Genomic DNA, 24984 nt, shown 5'->3' on the forward strand with positions numbered 1-24984 from the left:
CAAAGGGTCTGAATACTTAGGTAAATAAAGTATTTATTTTTTATTTTTAATAAAACCTGTTCATTAGAATAATGCTGTAACGTAACGTAACAAAATGTGGAAAAAGTCAATGGGTCTGAAAACCTTCCGAAGGTAACTGTGTGTGCATGTACAGTGTATGTGGTTGTGTGTATTCACCTGCCTGTGTGGCCCTGTCTTTCCACTTCTCCACCCAGGCCAGCATCATTGTGCCAGCTCTCCCCTACTCTCTTCCTCTCCCTCACTTCAGCAGGACATCCAGATTAGTGTTTACATGGCTCTCATTTCCAGCGCGCTTATCCCCTGTCTGGAATTTGCTTTGGCCCGGTTTGTGTAAAGTTCACTTAGCTCAGTTGCATGCAGGAGAGCTGAACGGGGAAGCTGGTGTCTCTTTCTGTGCTCTGCAGCAGTGTGGAAAGATGTCAAGAATGTCATTATTTGCTGCGTGTGCCTTACTTCAACTGTTCTCATCAGACCATGAAAAAGCAGTTACAAAACCATCCTGTTTTCTTCTGCAACATTTGACTAAATTCAGTTGCTCTCGGTCGGTGCGCTTTACCGCACTCATCATACTAGCAGCTGTCTTCTCCCTACCTCTGACATGCGCACACATGCATGCGCGCACACACACACACACACACACACACACACACACACACAGAGAAAAGGACACACAGTTGAAGTTATCCCTCTTTAGTTTGTCCATATATGTATATTCTGGTAGAGAATCATCTACTTCCTCATCACTTAATGGTAACTGTCTTGGTCTCTGGTATGGATGAGTAGAGTGTGTTTTCATCATGAAAGCATTTAGTTACAGTGAGATCACATGAATGAATGATGGAGATTAGGAGAGGGGCCCTGCCATGTTACAAAGTGTCCTATGGAGGCTCTCAGTGTTTCATTGTACCACACTAGAGGTCGACCGATTAATCGGAATAGCCGATTTAATTAGGGCCGATTTCAAGTTTTCGTAACAATCGGAAATCTGTAAAAAAAAAATTACACCTTTATTTAATCTTTATTTAACTAGGCAAGTCAGTTAAGAACACATTCTTATTTTCAATGACAGCCTAGGAACGGTGGGTTAACTGCCTCCTTCAGGGGCAGAACGACAGATTTTCACCTTGTCAGCTCGGGGGATCCAATCTTGCGACCTTACAGTTAACTAGTCCAACGCTATAACGACCTGCCTCTTGTTACACTCCACAAGGAGACTGCCTGTTACGCGAATGCAGTAAGCCAAGGTAAATTGCTAGCTAGCATTAAACTTATCTTATAAAAAACAATCAATCAATCATAATCACTAGTACCTACACATGGTTGATGATATTACTAGATATTATCTAGAGTGTCCCGCGTTGCGTATAATCTGACTGAGCATACAAGTATCTAAGTATCTGACTGAGTCAGTGGTAGGTGGTAGGCAGAAGCAGGCGCGTAAACATTCATTCAAACAGCACTTTTGTGCCTTTTGCCAGCAGCTCTTTGTTGTGTGTCAAGCATTGCGCTGTTTATGACTTCAAGCCTATCAACTCCCGAGATGAGGCTGGTGTAATCGAAGTGAAATGGCTGGCTAGTTAGCGCACGCTAATAGCGTTCCAAACGTCACTCGTTCTGAGCCTGTGGTTGTTTCCCTTGCTCTGCATGGGTAACGCTGCATCGAGGGTGGCTGTTGTCGTTGTGTTCCTGGTTCGAGCCCAGGGAGGAGCGAGGAGAGGGCTTACACTGGCAATACTAAAGTGCCTATAAGAACATCCAATAGTCAAAGGTTAATGAAATACAAATGGTATAGAGAGAAATAGCCCTATAATTCCTATAATAACTACAACTTAAAACCTCTTACCTGGGAATATTGAAGATTCATGTTAAGAGGAACCACCAGCTTTCATCTATGTTCTCATGTTTTGAGCAAGGAACTTAAACCTTAGCTTTCTTACATGGCACATATTGCACTTTTACTTTCTTCTCCAACACTTTGTTTTTGCATTATTTAAACCAAATTGAACATGTTTCATTATTTATTTGAGGCTAAAATGATTTTATGGATGTATTATATAAAGTTAAAATAAGTGTTCATTCAGTATTGTTGTAATTGTCATTATTACAAATAAATGCGGAAAAAATTGGCCGATTTAATCGGTATCGGCTTTTTTGGTCCTCCAATAATCTGTATCGGCATTGAACAATCATAATCGGTCGACCTCTATACCACACACACACAATTAACTCCATCGATTACTGTGATTTGTTAGTTTTTCTCAATCGATTACAAGCAATTTTGAGATCTGTGTTGAAATGCATCTATAGCAGGACAGCAATGATCAAATGCTTAAATACATTTACAGGATAGTTGTCTTGCTTTTGTACCTGACCACCTTTTGCAAAGCTTGAAATACAAATGTCATCAGTGAATACAAAATTCACGTAAGTGTTTTGTTCACAGAATATTAACAGATTTTTTAATCAGAAGATAAATGTGTGCAATTATGTTCACTGTTTCCGGCAATCAGTAATTACTGCTGCATGAAATTCTAAACACAACACGAAGCAGATTTTTACTTCTATAGGAAAACAGCCCTAATGTTGGAAACTAACATTGTTATCATCCAGTCACATTTAGTGTTTTTCCAAGCTAAAGCACACAATATTTTACATACAGCAGGTTTTTAAAGGACTATATAGTTTATTCTGCTTCGTGTTTTAATTTTTGCCATGGAAAAAATATTGCAATACTTGGTATTGTCCCAGGCCCTACTCTTAAGTCATCATCGCCAACAGTATGACCTTCCTCTTTAGAACTTAGCTTTAGTGTGGATTGAGGCCTATACATTCCTATTAGTTGTGCTCCTCCATTGTATGCACTATCGTGGATTGTGTTTCAGTGCGCCAATGGAAAGTCTACTCAACCAGGGCTTCCCAACCTAGGGGGTTCTCTGCCCATATGGGGCACCAACATTTCGTGGGTGGTCACTTGACCCCTTGATTTTTTCTTTTTTTACTATTCGCAATTGTTTATACCGGTATAAAACAGTGCATGAATCCACTAAGCTTTAGGCCAGAAACAAGTGATAAAATGCCAGAGGAAGACTATGATGGTTTGTCTCTATGAAATCCAGAAGCTGAGCCTCAACCTAAAGTCAAGGAGTCAAAGAAATTGTACTTTGCTTAGGAAGTAATCTTATACAATGTGTGGCTCTGTCGCTATCAATTTTATTGATGGTGTCTTTTTATTTAACTAGGAAAGTCAGTTAAGAACAATTTCTTATTTACAATGACGGCCTACCCCAGCCAACCCTTAACCCAGACGACGCTGGGCCAATTGTTCGTCGCCCTATGGGACTCCCAATCACGGCCGATTGAGATGCAGCCTGTAATTGAACCAGGGTCTGTAGTGACGCCTCTAGCACTGAGATATAGTGCCTTAGACCGCTGTGCCACTCGGGAGCCCAATCAAATCAATTGCTGTAAAAGAGAATACAGTGCCTTGCGAAAGTATTCGGCCCCCTTGAACTTTGCGACCTTTTGCCACATTTCAGGCTTCAAACATAAAGATATAAAACTGTATTTTTTTGTGAAGAATCAACAACAAGTGGGACACAATCATGAAGTGGAACGATATTTATTGGATATTTCAAACTTTTTTAACAAATCAAAAACTGAAAAATTGGGCATGCAAAATTATTCAAAATAATTTGGAAAATACAGTTTTATATCTTTATGTTTGAAGCCTGAAATGTGGCAAAAGGTTGCAAAGTTCAAGGGGGCCGAATACTTTCGCAAGGCACTGTATGTATAATTGCATTGAGGGTTCATATAAATGATGTTAATAAAACATATTTTGTAGTGGAATAACATTTGGGGAGATTTGTACAATTGTTCGCACTGTACATGTCTTATGCTAAATAAGCTTCCATTGAATAATATTATCTGTGTTCTATTGGATAAGTAACTCTCCAACCATGTGATGGCAGTTGATGTAAAGCCATGGCAAGTTTGTTTTTTCAATATATTTTTTTGATCATTAACATAATGCTACACTGAAATCTAACAGTACAGCTCCAACTATCGTCTTATTATTTATGTATTTTAATCAATCATCAGTCATCTGAGTCGGTGCAGTACAAGTTGAATGCCCTTCCCGGTATGCATGCTGAAAGTCCGTAGTTAACTTGTTCTTTGAAAAATACCATTGTATTTTTTCAAACGCAGTTTTCTCGATCTGTTTACTAAGAACAGTGACCCATTAACTTCAATGAACGATGGAGATTAATTGGGTTTTCTGCCCGTAATATCATTTAAGGTCCTCCAATGTCTTTTTCCATAGTTTTTTGTCATTTATCTTGTTTCGGTAATGAGTTTAGTCACAATGTCTCAATTGACAGTGTGTCAACCGAGCAGCCTGACTTATTTTCCCAATTTCTTGCGTAATTTCTTTGAACCTTACAATTGTCCAATTCATTGATCCAGGGGACTCTAATGAGTCTTGTTGATCTCCGTGGAATTACAGGAAATGAGCTTCAAAACAACATTTCCCTAGGTCCCTCAAATTAAACAAAATCAAGCTGGTGTTGTATTTAATATAGGCTATGTCAATAAACAAAAAATCTAATGTGAAATAGTGGGTCCTGAGAGAAAATAGGTTGGGAACCCTCTGTTTTAAACGATGATCATACCAGCCTATGTATGGGTAAATCAATTTGAATTCAATCACTTTTTGACAGAACCTCTTGATTTGAACAAAACCTTCCATACATAGTTTCCCATTGTAGAATTGCTCGGAAAGTAGCTTTTTGGACCTGAATGCCAAAACATTCAAAAGATTAAGGTGCTCAAAGTTGACCCATTATGCATACCCCACCATACCATGAGACATCCATTTCAAGATCACTGGAAAATATAAATGGTTGCGATTTATATCATTTTAAAAGCTTACAAAAAGGGTTGTCAAACTACACTATATATACAAAAGTATGTGGACACCCCTTCAAATTAGTGGATTTGGCTATTTCACCTACACCCGTTGCTGACAGGTGTATATAACCAAGCACACCGCCATGCAATCTCCATAGACAAACATTGGCAGTAGAATGGCCTTACTGAAGAGTTCAGTGACTTTCAACGTAGTGCCGTCATAGGATGCCACTTTTCCAAAGAGTCAGTTGGTCAGATTTCTGCCCTGCTAGAGCTGCCCCGGTCAACTCTAAGTGCTTTTATTGTGAAGTGGAAACATCTAGGAGCAACAACGTGAAGTGGTAGGCCACACAAGATCACAGAACGGGACCGCCAAGCGTGAAGCATGTAAAAAATAGTCTGTTCCCAGTTGCAACACTCACTACTGAGTTCCATACTGCTTCATGAAATGGGTTTCTTTGGCTGAGCAGCCACACACAAGCCTAAGATCACCATGTGCAATGCCAAGCGTCGGCTGGAGGGGTGTGAAGCTCGCCGCCATTGGACTCTGGAGCAGTGGAAACCCGTTCTCTGGAGTGATGAATCATGTTTTACCATCTGGCAGTCCGACAGACACATCTGGGTTTGGGGGATGCCAGAAGAACGATACCTGCCCCAATTCATAGTGCCAACTGTAATGTTTGGTGGAGGAGGAATGATGGTCTGGGGCTGTATCCTATGGTTCGGGTTAGGCCCCTCAGTTTCAGTGAAGGGAAATATTAGCACTACAGCATACAATGATATTTTAGACAATTCTGAACTTCCAACTTTGTGGCAGCAGTTTGGGGAAGGCCCTTTCCTGTTTCAGCATGACAATGCCCCTGTGCACAAAGCGAAGTCCATACATAAATGGTTTGTTGAGATCTGTGTGGAAGAACTTGACTGGCATGCACAAAGCCCTGACCTCAACCCCATCAAAAACCTTTGGGATAAATTTAAACACAGACTGCGAGCCAGACCTAATCACCCAACATCATTGCCCGACCTCACTAATGCTCTTGTGGCTGAATGGAAGCAAGTCCCTGCAGCAACGTTCCAACATCTAGTGGAAAGCCTTCCTGAAGAGTGGAGGCTGTTATTGTAGCAAATGGGGGACCAACTCCCTATTAACGGCCATGATTTTGGGATGAGATGTTTGACAAGGAGGTGTCCACATACTTTTGGATGATGTAGTCTATTTCATAATTTCAACAACAAAAAAGTTTTTAAAACATTACCATTGTTTTACCTTTTAACATCAATTAGCAAAAAGCACAAAACACAGAAATTCACATGTATCTTAGCTTAGACCCTAGTTGATACATGTAATATTGGGCTCCCGAGTGGCGCAGCAGTCTAATGTACTGCATCTCAGTGCAATTCCTGATTCAAATCCAGGCTGTATCACATCTGTCCGTGATTGGGAGTCCCATAGGGTGGCGCACAATTGGCGCAGCGTCGTCCGGGGTCGGCTGTCATTGTAAATAAGAATTTGTTCTTAACTGACTTGCCTAGTTAAAAATGTATTTGTTTGGAGAAGGCAACTACATTCTGAAAATGCATTTACTGTTTTGCAATAGACCACAAGATCTGTGTCTTATGGATCCTGTTTTTAAAATCGACAACATTGTTCCATAAAATGCTTTAAAGTGATTGAGAAAAACTGTAATTAGACTCCCCCTGCTGGTCTGAGATCAGTCTTTGTTGTCTGTGAAGCTGGCCACGCCGCACGGCTCTTCTCTGGCACTGACCCAGAATCAGCCTGTAACTAACTGGTACTGACTGTTCCACTGTCAGAAGAACACACTGCTATGGGAGAGAGAGGTTTGACTCTGCATGGTAACAGACAGGACACACACACACTCCCAGTCAGTGTGTGTGGTGACATCGACGAATAGCGGAGCTGAGCGCTAATGTGGCTCTACCAGTCTGTGGAGATGGAGAAGTTTTGATGGAGCATTTGCAGGACTGTTCTGTTAAGGATCATTGTTCCTGCTCCCTGGGAGATGGAGGATGTTGCTGAGCAGGCCAATGACTGCAGTAGTTTTGGGTTGATGGAGAGGATCTGTTATACAAGAGGTGTGGCATAGGATGCGCCTGCTTATTTGTGTGTGTGTCTCTCTCTCTCCCCTCTTGTTATTACCATGTCTCTTCTCATTATGCCACTATTCCCTTAGCCTATGCTGCTGTACAGCTTGGAAAGTGTGTGTGTGTGTGTGTGTGTGTGTGTGTGTGTGTGTGTGTAACAAACATTTGACTGTAGAGTAGATGTGAAGTGTGTAAATGTGGGTTTGTGATGTGGATAATTTCTCGCCATCGACCCGTGTGTGTGTGTTGTTTAACATCCTGGCAATCTCTGACTCAGCAGCACCGTCACAGTGGCAGGAAAGTGGGTCAGTTGTGCCCGCTCCAAGGGTCAGAGGAAGAGGGTGGAGGGGATTGATAAGAGAAGTACAGTTGGAGGGATGGTTGATGTGAGAGGTGTGCTTGAGGAAACGGAAGAAGAGAGATTTGGGTTTAATAGGCTACTATATAAGGAAGTATGTCCAGTGTAAAGCTTGGGCAAGGTTCAAAAGGATAGGAGGGGAAGGATGATTGTGAGACTATTGTAGCAGGTCCTTGATATCATCAGCATGAACCAATGTCCTGTTTTTCTAAACCTTGGGATCAAGGCTGTAACGTGGTGGTCTCAGAAGTGGTAATTCCATCTTTGTCTTGTGTTTTAGATCATCTCAAAGCTGACCTGGCTATTTGATCTGTGTCTGTTGTGAGGAACATAATCATTATAATTAGAGAGGTTAATTAAGGAGGCTAGAGGCCTGTGATTACCGCACTGCACTGATGTCTTAATCAGAGTAGGTACACGTCTAGGTGGTGTTGACTGACATCTGCCACCTAGTGGCAGTGCAGAAAACTAAACTGGTACTTTAGATTTGTGTGTGTTGTAAAATGGTTAGATATTACTGCACTGTTAGAGCTAGAAACACAAGCATTTCGCTACACCCGCAATAACATCTGCTAAACACGTGTATGTGACAAACACATTTTGATTTACTAACTAAACTCCACTGACTATACACATGACTTGGAAGACTTCGATTTGATTAGTCAAATAAATCATCTCTCGTGGTCAATGAGAAGTGTGTATGAATCCATGATGAAGATCAGTGCAGAACAGTTGGACATCAGGAGACGGACAAAGAGGTTGAATGATGCTTCTGCAGACTAATCACAGGGTTTCTCTCACTGTCTGTCTCGATCTCTCTCGCCCCTGTGTCTGGACCACAGAGAGCAGAGCCCAGTAGGCTCCAATATTATCACAATATGGACTGGGGAGCTTTATCAAACAGCCTTTAATTCAACCTCAGCTGTAGCTTATTTACCCAATAGAGAGAGACAGAACGGAAGGAGGGAGGGTGGCAGTGGAACAGGTTGAGAGGGAGGGAGAGAAGTGCCAGGAGACAATAAGCCTTATGTCATTTCTTCCAAGGAGATGCTAAACAGGAAAAATCAAGGTATCACACCTGTGATCTTAACACCGTGGGTGTTTTGGACCAGTCATATCAGCATACCTACCCATTGAAGAACGGGATCACTGACTATCTGCATTATTCACACACCCTCAGTAACGTGTGCTTGTGTCGTCACAGTCCATGCATGTGATACAGTGTGAAAGATCTTTATCTCAGAGAACCTTCACAGTAAATAGTGTGTTTGTGTGTGTACCCGTGAACTGAGAGAGCCTTTCCGACCAGCTTCAGTCTTAATTTCTCCCCTCACAGACCAAGGCAATGGCTATACATGCTGAGCTGGCACAATGCTCTCACTAACTCTTTACTTCTCTCTAATTTTCTCAGTTTCTGTCTCTTCTAGTCTCTCTACCTCTCCTTGAAGTTATGTTCTATTCTCTCTCTCTCTCTTTCTCTTTCTCTTTTTATATATCTCTCTTGGCAGTGGCCCCTGTAGCCTGGGGACCTGGTTTAAATCTGGGAGCCAATCAGTGTTGCTGTCATAGGAGAGGAATGCAGCACTAGGTCTTAATGGGACCTCTCAGTAAGGAAGGCTGTATGATTGAGAGTTAATTACTTCCAGAATAACCCCACCCACCAATCAATCTATACTGCACTGTCAGGGATGACCTAACAGGCAACAAGATACAACTGATTAGGCATAACAATATATGCTTTAAAATAGACAAAAGGGATACGTTCACTGGAATGGAAAAAAAACGGACTGTCCTATAAAGTCTCAACTTAAAAAAGAACTAAGATCTAAAGTGCAGGAACAGAACATACATAAACCAAAAATTAACTCCAAGAAGGAACATTACACAGAGACTATAAGGGGTTCCATACTCTGTTCCAAGGCAAGTGTGCAAACTATCAAGTTCAAGTACAGACAATAATGATATATAACATTTAGATCTACTGATCATGTTTAAGTACAAGCATTATTTTTAGCAATAACAGTACACAATATCAATGTATATCTGTACTTAGCTATTTTAAACTCATCAAGGGAAAAAGAGTTCCCCCGGAGTGAACAGAGGGTTGGCATTTACCAATGACCCTCCAACCCTTTCAACAAATGTCGCAGGAGGGGGTGGCTGCTGTTTTACGGGTTCCTGACCAATTGTGCTATTTTGTGTTTTTTTTGCAAATAATATTTCCGCCATCGTTTCCTATGACTGAAAAGAGCTTCTGGACATCAGAACAGCGATTACTAACCTCAAACTGGATGATGATTTTTCCTTTAATGAGTCTGACGCGAAGGAGATACTGCTCTTTTCGGACCAGGCCCAAATCCCAGTCATCCGTATGAATAGGAGAAGCCGTTAGAGGTTGAAGAGCCGGATGCCTGGCAAGACTGCATTGGGGATGGGATAATCCGCCTTTACCCTCCATTCTACTGGTGAACGTGTGATACCTGGAGAATAAACTGGATGATCTCCGTTCGAGACCATCCTATCAACGGGACATTAAAATCTGTAATATTCTATGATTCACCGAGTTGTGGCTGAACAAGGACATGGATAATTTACAGTTAGCTGGGTTTTCCTGCATCGGCAAGACAGAACAGCAGCCTCCATCAGGGGGGTGGTGTGCATCTCTTTGCCAACATAATTTGGTGTGCAATATCTAATATTAAGGGAGACTCAAGGATTTGCTCGCCTGAGTTCAAGTACCTCATGATAAGCTGTAGACAGCACTATTTACATAGAGTTTTCATCTATATTCTTCGTAGCTGTCTATTTACCACCACAAACCAATGCTGGCATTAAGACCACACTCAACAAGCTGTATAAGGCCACAAGCAAACTAGAAAATGGACATCAAGATTCAGCACTCCTAGTGGCCGGGGACTTTAATGCAGGAAAACTGAAATCCATTTTACCTACAGTAATTTCCACCAGCATGTCACGTGCAACTGCACGAAAAAAGAAACTCTAGATTGCCTTCACTCCTCCCACAGAGACGTGTACAAAGCTCTCCTTCACCCTCCATTTGGCAAATTTGACTATAACTCTATCCTCCTGGTTCCTGCATACCAACAAAACTAAAATAGGAAGTAACAGTGACTCAATACGGGAGTGGTCTGATTAAGCAGATGCTAAATTACAGGACTGTTTTGCTAGCACAGACTGGAATATGTTCTGGAATTCATCCGATGGCATTGAGGAATATACCACATCAGTCGTCGGCTTCATTAAAAATTGCATTGACAAGGTCATCCCCACAGTGACCTTACCGACATATCCCAACCAGAATCCATGGATTACAGGCAACATCCACACTTAGCTAAAGGCTAGAGCTGCCACTTTCAAGGAGCGGGACACTAATCCGGACGCTTATAAGAAATCGCACTACGCCTTCCGATGAACCATCAAACAGGAAAAGCGGCAATACATGACTAAGATCGAATCCTACTACACCTGCTCTGACACTTGTCGGATGTGGCAGGGCTTGCAAATTATCACGGAATACAAAGGGAAACCCAGCAGTGAGCTGCCCAGTGACGCAAGCTAAATCGCTTCTATGCTCGCTTCGAGGCAAGCAACACTGTACCATACATGAGAGCATCAGCTGTTCCTGATGACTGTGTGATCACGCTCTCCGTAGCCGATGTGAGTAAGACCTTTTTAAACAGGTCAACATTCAGGCACTCATAGCATGTGCTGCAAGTGTCTACACTGACATTTTCAACCTCTCCCTGACCCAGTCTGTAACACCTACATGTTTCAAGCAGACCACAATAGTCCCTGTGCCTAAGAACGCCAAAGTAACCTGCCTACATGACCACCGCCCCATAGCACTCACATCTGTAGCCATGAAATGCTTTAAAAGGCTGGACATGGCTCACATCAACACCATCATCCCAGAAACCCTGGGCGTAGTCCAATTCACATACAAATACATTTAAACTCAGTTTTTCACAATTCCTGACATTTAATCCTAGTAAAAATCCCTTGTTTTAGGTCAGTTAGGATCACCACTTTATTTTCAGAATGTGAAATGTCAGAATAATAGTAAAGTGATTTATTTCAGCTTTTATTTCTTTCATCACATTCCCAGTGGGTCAGAAGTTTACATACACTCAATTAGTATTTGGTAGCATTGCCTTTAAATTGTTTAACTTGGGTCAAACTTAGCCTTCCACAAGCTTCCCACAATAAGTTGGGTGCATTTTGGCCCATTCCTCCACGCACACGCTTTGATTTCAGTCTGTCAACACATTTACTATAGGATTGAGGTCAGGCCTTTATGATGGCCACTCCAATAACTTGACATTGTTGTCCTTAAGCCATAAATGTTTAATGCTTTTCGACCTGTCCCCAAATTAATGTAATTGGTTCAGAGTTTGTTTGGATATTTTAACCTGCGTGTTGTGGTTGCATTTGGTGTAGAGGGACAAAATAAATGTATGCACGATGGCTCACGCGCTGGTTTGGGTTCCGTGTAAAGGCATTTCCACCGTCATTTCTCACATGATGAATTGTACACACAAAAAGATGCCACCATGTCGAACGAACAAATTGTCTGTCGGCATTTATCAAATTGTACTGGCATATACTGTTTCCATCTGCACGGTCGTGACTTTTTTTCATGCATCAGCTAATTCATGAAGTGGTTGGGTGGAAACCTGGTTATTGTGAAAGAAGGATGGCAAATGTTAAACTGTATTTCTGGAATAAAGTTATATGTGGGATATAAGAAAGAATCTTTGTCGCTCGTCATTTATATATTGGGCTCCATTTTAACAAACCGTACGCAATGGGAAATCTACGGGCAGGCGCTATAGGTTCAGGTGTGTGTAAGGAATATTTGTACTATTTTCACTATCACAGTTATCCGCGCACTTGCTACGTTTGGAGCAAAATGGCTATGTTTTGATGAATAAACAAGTTGTGGGTGTGTCGAGGCTTGGCCTCTCAAGGGCCTATCAGAACGTGCTGCATGTCAAAACATATGGGTGTTTTCAGTTTATGTATTGCCTTGGAATCAACTAATCAACCAATGTTACACGGAACCCAAACCAAACCGGCTGCGCGCGTGCGCCACCCTACACCAAACGCGATCACGACACGCAGGTTAAAATATCAAAACAAACTCTGAACCAATGTCATTCATTTGGGGACAGGTCGAAAAGCATTAAACATGTATGGCAATTTAGCTATTTAGCTTGCACTTGCTAGCTAATTTGTCCTATTAAGCTAGCTTGCTGTTGCTAGCTAATTTGTCCTGGGATATAAACATTGAGTTATTTTACCTAATATGCACAAGGTCCTCTACTCCGACAATTAATCCACACATAAAGCGGCCAACCGAATCGTTTCTAGTCATCTCTCCTCCTTCCAGCCCTTTTCATCTTTGAACTTATATGGTGATTGGCATCTAAACTTTCATAGTATTACCACGACCACCGGCAAAACAGTTTGTCTTTCAATCACCCACGTGGGTATAACCAATGAGGAGATGGCACGTGGGTACCTGCTTCTATAAACCAATGAGGAGATGGGAGAGGCAGGACTTTCAGCTCGTTCTGCATCAGAAATAGAACTGACTTCTATTTTAGCCCTTGGCATCGCAGACGCTCGTTGGCGGCGAGCAGTGTGGGTGCAATAATTGAATAACATGGATTTCTAAATTTATTTTGCGATGCTCACGCACGTGTCCGGTCTGGTCAGCATGTCAGTCTGTAATCGTTTGTTAAATGGCTTACAGAAATGAAATAACAAAATGTAGACCTATACCATCTTTGCTAAATACGTTAACTTCAACCCATTTGCAGTCCACATTGTTCTAAGTAATTGCATGGCTTCAAAGGCAAATGGTGCTATGCTTTGAGAACTGAAATACTGGTGGATGTTGTGACTGATATCCTGCAATAATTGGCTGTTGAGACTATAGTTTTTGTTGTTATTCTTGGAATTCACTATGCCTATTGTAAAATTGCATTTAATAAGCTTGATTAAATTAATTATTGATAAGGCCTAAAAAGAGAACGAATAATTCTAATCAAATTCTAAACCAAATGAAACAACTTGTTTTAAATAGGCTGTGTCACACTTACAGGCACCAAAAATTGTTCCCTTTGGGCATTTAATATTAAAACAAAGCAGACTATGGAGGGTTTTATGCACATCCAAAACGAGACCTGCATGGCTAAAATAATGTGGGCCTGCCTACAATGCATAGATAAACAAAGGAATGTCAGCTCACTGTTTTACTCCTCTCAAACTTGATATTTTAATAAAGCTTTGGTGATTAAGATGTATAGCCAAGTGGTCTCGGGAGCCAAACCCTTTATTGACAGTCTAGACCAGTGGTTCCTAAACTTTTTATAGTCCCGTACCCCTTCAAACATTCAACCTCCAGCTGCGTTACCCCCTCTAGCACCAGGATCAACGCACTCTCAAATGTTGTTTTTTTGTCATCATTGTAAGCCTGCCACACACTATATGATACATTTATTAAACATAAGAATGAGTGTGAGTTTTTGTCACAACCCGGCTTGTGGGAAGTGACAAAGGCACAAATAATAATATAACAATAATCAATTATTTTTCTCTTTATTTAACCATCTTGCATATAAAATCTTATTTGTTAATCGAAAATTGTGAATAACTCACCACAGGTTAATGTGAAGGGTGTGCTTGAAAGGATGTTCATAACTCTGCAATGTTGGGTTGTATTGGAGAGAGTCTCAGTCTTAAATCATTTTCCACACACATTCTGTGCCTGTATTTAGTTTTCATGCTAGTGAGGGCCGAGAATCCACTCTCACATAGGTATGTGGTTAAAAAGGGCATCAGTGTCTTAACAGCGCGATTTGCCAAGGCAGGATACTCTGAGCACAGCCAAATCCAGAAATCTGTCAGTGGCTTCTGATTAAATGCAATTTTCACAGAACCACTTTTTGCCATTTCGATGAGGCTCTCCTGTTCAGATATCGGTAAGTGGAGTGCAGGCAGGGCATGAAAGGGATAACGAATCCAGTTTGTCTCATCCATTTGGGGAAAGTACCTGCGTAATTGCGCACCCAACTCATTCGGGTGCTTCGCTGTATCACATTTGACATTGTCCGTAAGCTTGAGTTCATTTGCACACAAAATATCATACAATGATGCAAAGACCTATGCATTGTCCTTGTTAATGCAGACAGAGAAGAGCTCCAACTTCTTAATCATAGCCTCAATTTTGGCCAGTCGTGTGAGAAACTCATCATCATGCAAGAGGTCAGTCAAGTGAAAATGGTCAGTGTAGAAAACTAAGCTTGTTCCTCATTTTTTTTTTAAACGTGTCAATACTTTGCCCCTTGATAACCAGCGCACTTCTGTATGTTGTAAAGGCGTTACATGGTCGCTGCCCATAGCATTGCGTAGTGCAGAAAATACATGGGAGTTCAGGGGCCTTGCTTAAAAAAAGTTTACCATTTTCACAACATCTTTTCAAGCTGCATTCCCTTGGCCGCAAGAGCCTCTCGGTGGATGCTGCAGTGTACCCAAGTGTCTTCGGGAGCAACTGCTTGCACGCGCGTTACCACTCCACTATGTCTCCCTGTCATGGCTTTTGCGCCATCAGTACGGATACTAACATCACCAAAGTCCATTTGATATCGCAAAGCTGTTCAATATGCTCTATACCAGGAGCTGCGCCAGGCTGGTGTCAACAGTGTTGTCTGTTGACTCATCCAGTTGTAACGCATAGAATTCACTGGCTTGAGTGTGAAGCAGTAATTCTTTCAAAACATCTGCCATGTCACTGATGCGTTGTGAAACAGTGTTGTTTGATGGGGTCATTGTCTGTATAGTTTTTTGGGCCTTTTCCCCAGCATTGTCTCAGCCATATCTGCAGCAGCAGAAAGAATGAAGTCCTCTGCAATAGTATGGGGCTTGCCTGTCCTAGCCACTCGGTAGCTCACCATATAAGACGCTTCTAGCCCCTTCTTATTAATGGTATCTGTTGCTTTCATACATGTCTTACTACACGAAAGTCGTGTTAATTCTCGCTCATAAAACTCCCGTGGCTTATTTTTCAAATTGGCATGTTTTGTTTCTAAATGTCTGCACAAGATGGAAGGTTTCATCGAGTTGTGAGATAGTATTTTTGCACATATAACACACTGTGGCTGAGGGAAGGCCCTACTCCCAATATAAGTGAACTCCTAATCAATATAGTTCTCATCATGTTTGCGCCTCTAAGATGGTCCAACGTCCCTGTCTGTTGTTCTGTGCTTTCCCGGGTAAGGAGGCAGTAGCTCTTCGGCTGCATCAGATTCACAACTGTCAGTGTCCATGCTAGCTGGGCTAACAACAAATGTAGAATTACTGATGCTAGCATTGGATGTGCTCGTGGAAGCAGAACAACTTGTTGTCGACAGGTGCAGGTGTAGTACTGCTGGTAGTAGCAGTACTACCAGTAGAGCTGGTATGTGTCTCTATGGACGCGGGCCTTACTTTAAAAAATAATTTATCAATTTTCGAGCAAACGGAATGAGCAGCAGCTATGTTTGGCTACATACGGACCGTTAGTGGAATTCCCGCGAGAGAGTAACGGTTAATGTGATTGGATGTTAATTATTTGACTAGACTACCTGTGTTTGACATTGTGTTATTTCGCTGAACTCTAGATGGTTTAATTTTATTTTGGGCAGTGAAACGAGGCTAATCAGGCTAGAAAAAAAACTCACACAAATGTATAGCCCTGTTGGAAAATATAATTTAATTTATTTTTTTTATTTTATGTGAATCACATTTTTATTTGGCGTACCCCAGGTTGGAAATACCTGGTCTAGACTACTTATATATATATATATATATATATATATGCATGCACCAAAAGCACATTAAGCTACTCTTGTTTCTATCTCTATTAGTGCTGCATGAAACTAGCACTTTGGATCATGTTTTTAGGGACACACCTCAAATATTACCACCCCACCCATCTGAGCACAAGCGAGCTGATATAAGACAGGTGAATTGCCGAACCTGGTGGTAAGGATGGAAAATGCCAGTGTGCCAGTTTTTACATGACGAAATTGCAAACTAACGTGTGTTTGACACTAGCCCCGTCTTAACGGCAGCTGAAAATAGAGCCCATTATGTGTATAGTGCAAAGTGAGTGTTAATGTGCATAAAATGAAAAGGATATTTGTTAGGCAGTGGTTTTTTACTTTTACTTTTTACGGCGGTGCAGCCGTCACACACCACCCCTCTAGTTTCCAGCTGGCGGGCCAGCAGGAAAGGAAGTCAGCCGTGGCATTGTCCTTTCCCGGGACATAGCTGATGGTGAACCTGTATGGCTGCATGGAAAGGTACCAGTGGGGGATGTGGGCATTGGAGTCCTTTATCCTGTCCATCCACTGCAGAGCACCGTGGTCCATCTCTACTGAGAACTTCCGGCCAAAGCGAGAGTACCTGAACGAATCTAAAGACCACTTGACTGCCATGCACTCCTTCTCCACTGTCAAATACCAAGCCTCTCTCGGCAACAGCTTCCGGCTGATGTAAGGAATTGATCATGTAATTTCAGATGTGTGAAGCTAGCCTGATGATATCTCTCAATATTTGCCACCGTTAATTGGATATTTGAGTGATATAAAAGGGAACTATTCCTGACAAGTGTAAGTGCTTTAGGTTAATTTTCCTTCCTTTATGGGCGCTCTGCCTGTCAAGCATCAAAAGGGTGCATTTGCAGATGTACTGTTAGCTGATAACGTTCACTTTGCAAGCTACTGGTCGAAACGTTGTACAGTTGGCTAAACATAGTGGTAAGGAGACCTAATGTACTTTTTCCCCCAACCAACGTAGGCTTACATAGCGAAGTTGGCTAACATTATCCCCTTTTGTTTTTAAGAGTGTTTAATCACGATGTCAAGCTCATTCCAAAAGCCTAATCTCTAAGGCAAGCTAAATGTTGCTCGCTTAGCTATCTAGCTACATGCCAAATGAATAGGCTACGCTCACCTATCTGAAATGATATGATCAATAAAAAGCATGCAGTTACTTGCTGTGTAACTCTGATGGTAGTGATGATATTAAAACAAAGCAGCTCTAACATTTATTTAACAATCCCTTGAAAACAGCATGTAGTATAGTTGTCAAAGTTTTTTTGCGGAGCTGTGGGTCTCCTCCCCCGAGCACCCAAATCAAACACATTGCAATGTATTGTGACGTGTATTGATAGCGACCTATAAATTACTCTGTCACGTTTACCATTCCTCATCTGCTGATCCAAGGCCTGTGTTGTGTGCCCGTGGCCTCAGTTAAACAATAAGTCATTTAAACTAGAAATGATAATCCCTCTCTCTCTCCATCCCAGGTCTTGGATTTAAGGTGACATTCTATGACTACATTTTCCCCCAACAGGGTAAACAAATCCATCAATAATACAGCTGTGTATATCAGCAGCCATTTGTTGTGTGTTTCAGTGTAGACCAGGGTTGGGCAACTTTGATGGGGGTAAGGGCCACAAAACATATATGAAATCACGATGGCCGCAGTGGCTCGCGGGTCTGTGTACCCCCCCCCCCCCCCCCCCCATATTCTACAGATTTTGCCATTGGGTGTAGATAAAATGTGTGTGTGTGTGTGGGGGGGCAGTGTTACACTAGCTTAATCCCTTAGATCCTTATAGAATATTTGATTATAGGGCTGTGTTCCCCTTGCCTGTCTCTTGATGAATCACCCCTGGTGAAAAGAGGTGTGTGTGTGTGCTTATGAACAATGATATTATTATCCCTTTGTGTGTGGTTTCAGGTCAGCTATACAATGATTCATTTTCAGTGGAGGTAGTAGTGTGCACCTGATACTTTAGCAGAAATTCATTAGTTGTACCAGAAACTCGTTAGAAAAACTGTGTCAGGAACGCTACAGCAGTCCTGATGTGGCCTGATGTGTTTGTAGTTTTCCAGTGGTCCAGCTGGGGGCAGCAGACCAGGCTCGCTATCTGTCACCACTGCAGTATGCATGCTAATCCCATTGGTGTTGCCATGGTGACGGGGCCCAGTGGTGACGCAAGAGAGGCCTAATGAAGTGGAACGCAGAGGGCAGTGTTGAGCCGAGCGATGTAAGTAGAGAGACAGAGACAGGCCTAGAGGAAGGGGGAGAAAGAAAGGAAGAGAGTAGTACACTTATTTACAATGTGCTTATCACTATCTCAATAATTCAATAAGTATGGTGCATGTTTTGGCATTCATAGTTGAGACCATTGACTCAGTTTATTAGGTACACCCATCTAGTACCAACTCGGACCCCCCCCCCCCCGACTCCAAAACAGCCTGAATTATTCAGGGATTGCAAATGTTGCTCAATTGTTATCAAGGGACCTAATGTGTGCCAGGAATTTGCCACACCATTAGACCTGTACCGTTGACAGCAGGCAGGATGGGGCATGGACTCATGCTGCTTACGTCAAATCCTGACTTTGCCATCAGCATGACGCAACAGGAACCGGGACTAGGCAATGTTTTCCACTCCTCATTTGTCTAGTGTTGCTGATCGCATGCCCACTGGAGCCGCTTCTTGTTTTTAGCAAATAGGAGTGGAACCCGGTGTGGTATTTGGCTGCAATAACCCATCCGTGGACTGATTAGTTGTGCGTTCCCAGATGCCGTTCTGCACACCTGTTGTACTGTGCTGTTATTTGCCTGTTTGTGGCCCGCCTGTAAGCTTGCGCGATTCTGGCCATTCTCCTTCGACCTCTCATCAACGAGCTGTTTTTGCTCACTAGTCTGCCGCTGACAGGATGTTTTTTTGTTTGTCGCACTATTCTGTGAGGCCGGACGTTTCTGAGATACTGGAACTGGCGATCATACCACGCTCAAAGTCACTTAGGTCACTTGTTTTGCCCATTCTGCCGTTCAGTTGAACAGTAACTGAATGCCTGTTTTATATAACAGGTCACTTGTTTTGCCCATTCTACCGTTCAGTTGAACAGTAACTGAATGCCTGTTTTATATAACAGGTCACTTGTTTTGCCCATTCTGCCGTTCAGTTGAACAGTAACTGAATGCCTGTTTTATATAACAGGTCACTTGTTTTGCCCATTCTACCGTTCAGTTGAACAGTAACTGAATGCCTGTTTTATATAACAGGTCACTTGTTTTGCCCATTCTACCGTTCAGTTGAACAGTAACTGAATGCCTGTTTTATATAACAGGTCACTTGTTTTGCCCATTCTACCGTTCAGTTGAACAGTAACTGAATGCCTGTTTTATATAACAGGTCACTTGTTTTGCCCATTCTACCGTTCAGTTGAACAGTAACTGAATGCCTGTTTTATATAACAGGTCACTTGTTTTGCCCATTCTGCCGTTCAGTTGAACAGTAACTGAATGCCTGTTTTATATAACAGGTCACTTGTTTTGCCCATTCTGCCGTTCAGTTGAACAGTAACTGAATGCCTGTTTTATATAACAGGTCACTTGTTTTGCCCATTCTGCCGTTCAGTTGAACAGTAACTGAATGCCTGTTTTATATAACAGGTCACTTGTTTTGCCCATTCTGCCGTTCAGTTGAACAGTAACTGAATGCCTGTTTTATATAACAGGTCACTTGTTTTGCCCATTCTGCCGTTCAGTTGAACAGTAACTGAATGCCTGTTTTATATAACAGGTCACTTGTTTTGCCCATTCTGCCGTTCAGTTGAACAGTAACTGAATGCCTGTTTTATATAACAGGTCACTTGTTTTGCCCATTCTGCCGTTCAGTTGAACAGTAACTGAATGCCTGTTTTATATAACAGGTCACTTGTTTTGCCCATTCTGCCGTTCAGTTGAACAGTAACTGAATGCCTGTTTTATATAACAGGTCACTTGTTTTGCCCATTCTGCCGTTCAGTTGAACAGTAACTGAATGCCTGTTTTATATAACAGGTCACTTGTTTTGCCCATTCTGCCGTTCAGTTGAACAGTAACTGAATGCCTGTTTTATATAACAGGTCACTTGTTTTGCCCATTCTGCCGTTCAGTTGAACAGTAACTGAATGCCTGTTTTATATAACAGGTCACTTGTTTTGCCCATTCTGCCGTTCAGTTGAACAGTAACTGAATGCCTGTTTTATATAACAGGTCACTTGTTTTGCCCATTCTACCGTTCAGTTGAACAGTAACTGAATGCCTGTTTTATATAACAGGTCACTTGTTTTGCCCATTCTAACATTCAATCGAACAGCAACTGAATGCCTGTTTTATATAACAGGTCACTTGTTTTGCCCATTCTACCGTTCAGTTGAACAGTAACTGAATGCCTGTTTTATATAACAGGTCACTTGTTTTGCCCATTCTAACATTCAATCGAACAGCAACTGAATGCCTGCTTTATATAACAAGCCATGTGACTCACTGTCTGTAGGAGCGAGCCATTTTTGTGAACGGGGTGCATGTTCTGTCTGTCAGAGTGGTGAGTAAACAGGCAGGCAGTTATGAGGTAAGTCAGTACCAGGAGAATGTTTACTGACTGGGAGCCCTGATGGCCCTGGTGACCATGCCTTTAGCGTAGTGACAACTCTCTCTCATTAAATAACAGTATAATTCGGTGTCCTAGCGGAGACTAGCGCTTAGGGAGAGTTTCAGCTGCTGGTAATGAAGGCCTTGATCTAGTATCAGATTATCCCTGATCCTAACCTTAGCAATCACGGGTGGTGAAATATATCTGATCTAGGACCAGTGGTTAGGGTCAAGGTATACATCCTCCATGTAGCCTAGCTCCATCCCACTGCTGCTCCTTTAATTGATTAATGAGCCTGTCGTTAACCCTGCTTCATTAGGCTATCCAGAGGACACACTTAGCAGGACAAAGTTTGACATAAACATGCTGAAGAGTTCATTGAATAATTTGCCATTTCTGCATTCAACACGAGTACATGGTGGCTCAGTCAGACGAGGCAGAGGATACTGTAGTTGTGTGTCCATACTGAAACCCTACCCACTGTTGGGGGGCTTAAGGATATCTGCAAGGAGGGCTCTGTTTGGAGGAAATATATTCACTAATCTGGTTGAGGGATTTAGGGGACCTACTGTTGCCTCTTACTATTACCCTTATTTCTCTCCAGTGTGGTTTGTTGGGCCTGGCAGCCTGGGACTGTGGAGTTAAGGAGAGGGTGGTGGTGACATGCTGACCTGAAGCTGTGTTTCATAGTGAAGAACGTTTTGGGCTTATTGATGATATCTCAGAGATGCAGCGAAATGGGCCATTATCTGGTCCAGGTTTGTTAGGGTGTGTACTATTAAGGTGTGGAACAAGGAAGCTAGTCTAGCTAGCTTATTAGCCCTACTGGCATACTGACATTGTTGTAGGATCCTCAGTAGAGTAGCGGCTTGATGTCAGACAGAGACTAACAGTAGGTTGACCTGGTCTTACATAGCAGGCCATGTCAACTGTCCAATCCCTTTGTTGTCATGCTACTGTACAGACTGTCCTGTCTTCCCATAATGTAGTGATGCCAATGGACTGTCCCTACCAGCTGAGATACTCTGAGGGATGCTGGCTGCCCTTGTCTTCTAGCTGCAGGCAAATTATTTAGGCCATTAGTGATTAGCTCAAGGACGTGGTGCTACCGCTCATCTCACACTGGGCTCTCTGCGGTCAATGACTCATGAAGTCAGCAGAACAAGCACTTTCTAGAGGTGTGTGTGTGTGTGTGTGTGTGTGCACATGTATACACACAGTATGTTGAGTATGTGAATGTACCTGTGTGTGCTCCTGTTTGTCATTTGATATCATCTTCAGTAGAGCCCGACAGATAAATCTGTTGACCGATATTATCGGACGATATTAGCCTTTCACAGAAATATTTGTATCTGTCTTTATTCCACAGATAAAGCACCGATGGATTAAATAAAAAAACATCCTCATCGATCTACACACACTACCCCATAATGACAAAGTGAAACAGGTTTTACCAAATGCACAGCAAAGTGAAAACATATTTGACCAAATGCAGAGTACCAGTCAAAAGTTTGGACACACCTACTCATTCAAGGGATTTTCTTTATTTCTACTATTTTCTACATTGTAGAGTAATAGTGAAGACGTCACAACTATGAAATAACACGTATGGAATCATGTAGGAACCAACAAAAGTGTTAAACAAATCAAAATATATTTTAGATTCTTCAAAGTAGCCACCCTGACAGCTTTGGACACTCCAAACGTTTGACTGGTACTGTATTAAAAATCTAAAATGGATACCTTATTTACATAAGTATTTAGACCCTTTGCTATGAGACTCGAAATTGAGCTGGCGTGCATCCTGTTTCCATTGATCATCCTTACGCTATCATCCTCCTTACAATCGTGGAGTGCTGATGATGGTGCTAGCCTGCTCAGACGGGCAGGCTAGCTGCGGGTCTGTCATGGTCAGACTGCTGCTGGAACTGTCCTGTTTGTTTGTGTCTAAGACTATCCATTGGCCTGGGGAAACTGTTTTAGAGGTTAAGACACAATGATATGCCTGGATGGGAGAGGGTGGGCCAAAGCCAGACTTTACTTCCAGAGAAGGTATATGGTAGAGGGCACACACACAGCTGTAGGAGGTTTTCAACGGGGGGAAATAATGTTATCATTCATGCAGGGACAAATCTCAGAGCATCAAAGCAATTGACACTTTCCAGTGGCTGGGCCCAAAAGCCAGAGGACAGAGAAGAACAGGATGAGTTTGAGGAAAGGCCATTAACTTTAACACAGTGGAGACACTGATGACGGGTATCTGTCACAGCAGGAGAGGAGATGTGGTGAGGGAGGTTCTCGCATGACTGGATGGATGAGTGCAGTAGCCTTCATTGCAGTACACCAAGAACAGTGTGCTAGAAGTCTGTTCTATGATTGCTACCTTAATCATTGTATTAGAGGCCTCAGGCTTTATTTACCAGCAGAGTAGTCCTGCACAGTGATGCGCACACACTGTTTCCATGGCAACACAATCTGGTGGTTTTAATTCACCAGCAGACTCTTTGTTGGCCCGATAAGGCCAAAAAAATGGCTCCTCAGCATCCAACCATTCAAAGATTGTGGTTAGAATGTACAGTGCTGTCAGAAAGTATTCACACCCCTTAACTTTTTCTCACATTTTGTTGTCTTAGAGCCTGAATTTCAAACACAGATTTAACCACAAAGACCCGGGAGGTTTTCCAATGCCTCACAAAGATTGGCACCTATTGGTAGATGGGTAAAATTAAAATAAAAACAGTAATTGAATATCCATTTGAGCATGGTGACTAAAACCGTTACAGAGGTGAATGACTGTGATATGAGAGAACTGAGGATGGATCAACAACATTGTAGTTACTTCACAATACTAACCTAATTGACAGAGTGAAAAGAAGAAAGTGCAGAATTCTGCCTGTGCGGAATAAAACATTCCCTAACTTGCATCCTGTTAGCAGCAAGGCACTAAAGTAATACAAATGTGGCAAAGCAATTCACTTTTTGTCCTGAATACAAAGTGTAAGGTTTGGGCCAAATCCAATACAACACATTACTGAGTACCACTCTCTGTATTTTCAGGCTTAGTTGTGGCTGCATAATGTTATGGGTATGCTTATAATCATTAAGAAATGGGGAGTTTTTCAGGATAAAAAAAATAAATGGAATTGTGCTAAGTACAGGCAAAGTCTGAGGAAAACCTGGTTCTGTCTGCTTTCCACCAGACACTGGAAGATGAATTCACCTTTCAGCAGGACAATAACTTATAACAAAAGGCCAAATCTACACTAGAGTTACTTACCAAGAAGACAGTGAATGTTCCTGAGTGGAAGAATTACAGTTTTAACTTAAATCTACTTGAAAATCCAGGGCAAGACCTGAAAATGGTTGTCTAGCAATGATCAACAACCAATTTGACAGAGCTTGAAGAATTTTTGAAAAGAATAATGGGCAAATGTTGCACAATCCAGGTGTGGAAAGATCTTAGCGACTTACCCAGAAAGACTCAAAGCTGCAATCAATGCCAAAGGTGCTTCTACAAAGTATCGACTCAGGGGTGGGAAAACGTATGTAAATGAGATATTTATTTAATTTAATTTTCAATAAATCTGCTAAAATAAGTTTTCACTTATGGGGTATTGTGTGTAGATGGGTGAGAGAGAAACACTGAATGAATCAATGTTGAATTCAGGCTGTAACGCAACATGTGGTGTAAGTCCAGGAGTATTAATACTTTCTGAAGGCACTGTATCTGTCAATCACACAGAGGGATCTACATCATACAGAAGCACAGAATCTCACACACACAATAAAAACCATGGATCTTATTGGAGGTCAGTATCCCTCTGTCCTCCTGCTTGTTCTGATGGGATTTTGTCATTGAGCTCACTGAATCATTATTGCACCACCGTATCCAAAAATACACTGTAAAAAAACCTGAGTCCATGGCAAAAGGTAGTGCATGTGCTCATCATATCACAGCATATGTTAGCATGTGCGAACGCTCTCCCAAGGACTGTGTCGCTGTGACGTGTCAAGAGGAAACCGTTTGGCTCCTCTCTCTCTGACGAGCATTGTGTCAGCGGCTAACAGTTAGCCTTTCCACTGTG

At 42.1% G+C, this 24984-nt stretch overlaps 1 protein-coding gene across 11 annotated transcripts in view; it reads left to right on the forward strand.

Moving 5' to 3' along the window:
* The window catches only part of LOC139413408 (membrane associated guanylate kinase, WW and PDZ domain containing 1b), a 203514-nt gene that overhangs the window by 89873 nt on the left and 88657 nt on the right, over positions 1–24984 (forward strand). The window lies entirely within an intron of this gene.

The sequence above is a fragment of the Oncorhynchus clarkii genome, chromosome 7 (genome assembly GCF_045791955.1).
Source record: "Oncorhynchus clarkii lewisi isolate Uvic-CL-2024 chromosome 7, UVic_Ocla_1.0, whole genome shotgun sequence".
Lineage (NCBI taxonomy): Eukaryota > Metazoa > Chordata > Actinopteri > Salmoniformes > Salmonidae > Oncorhynchus > Oncorhynchus clarkii.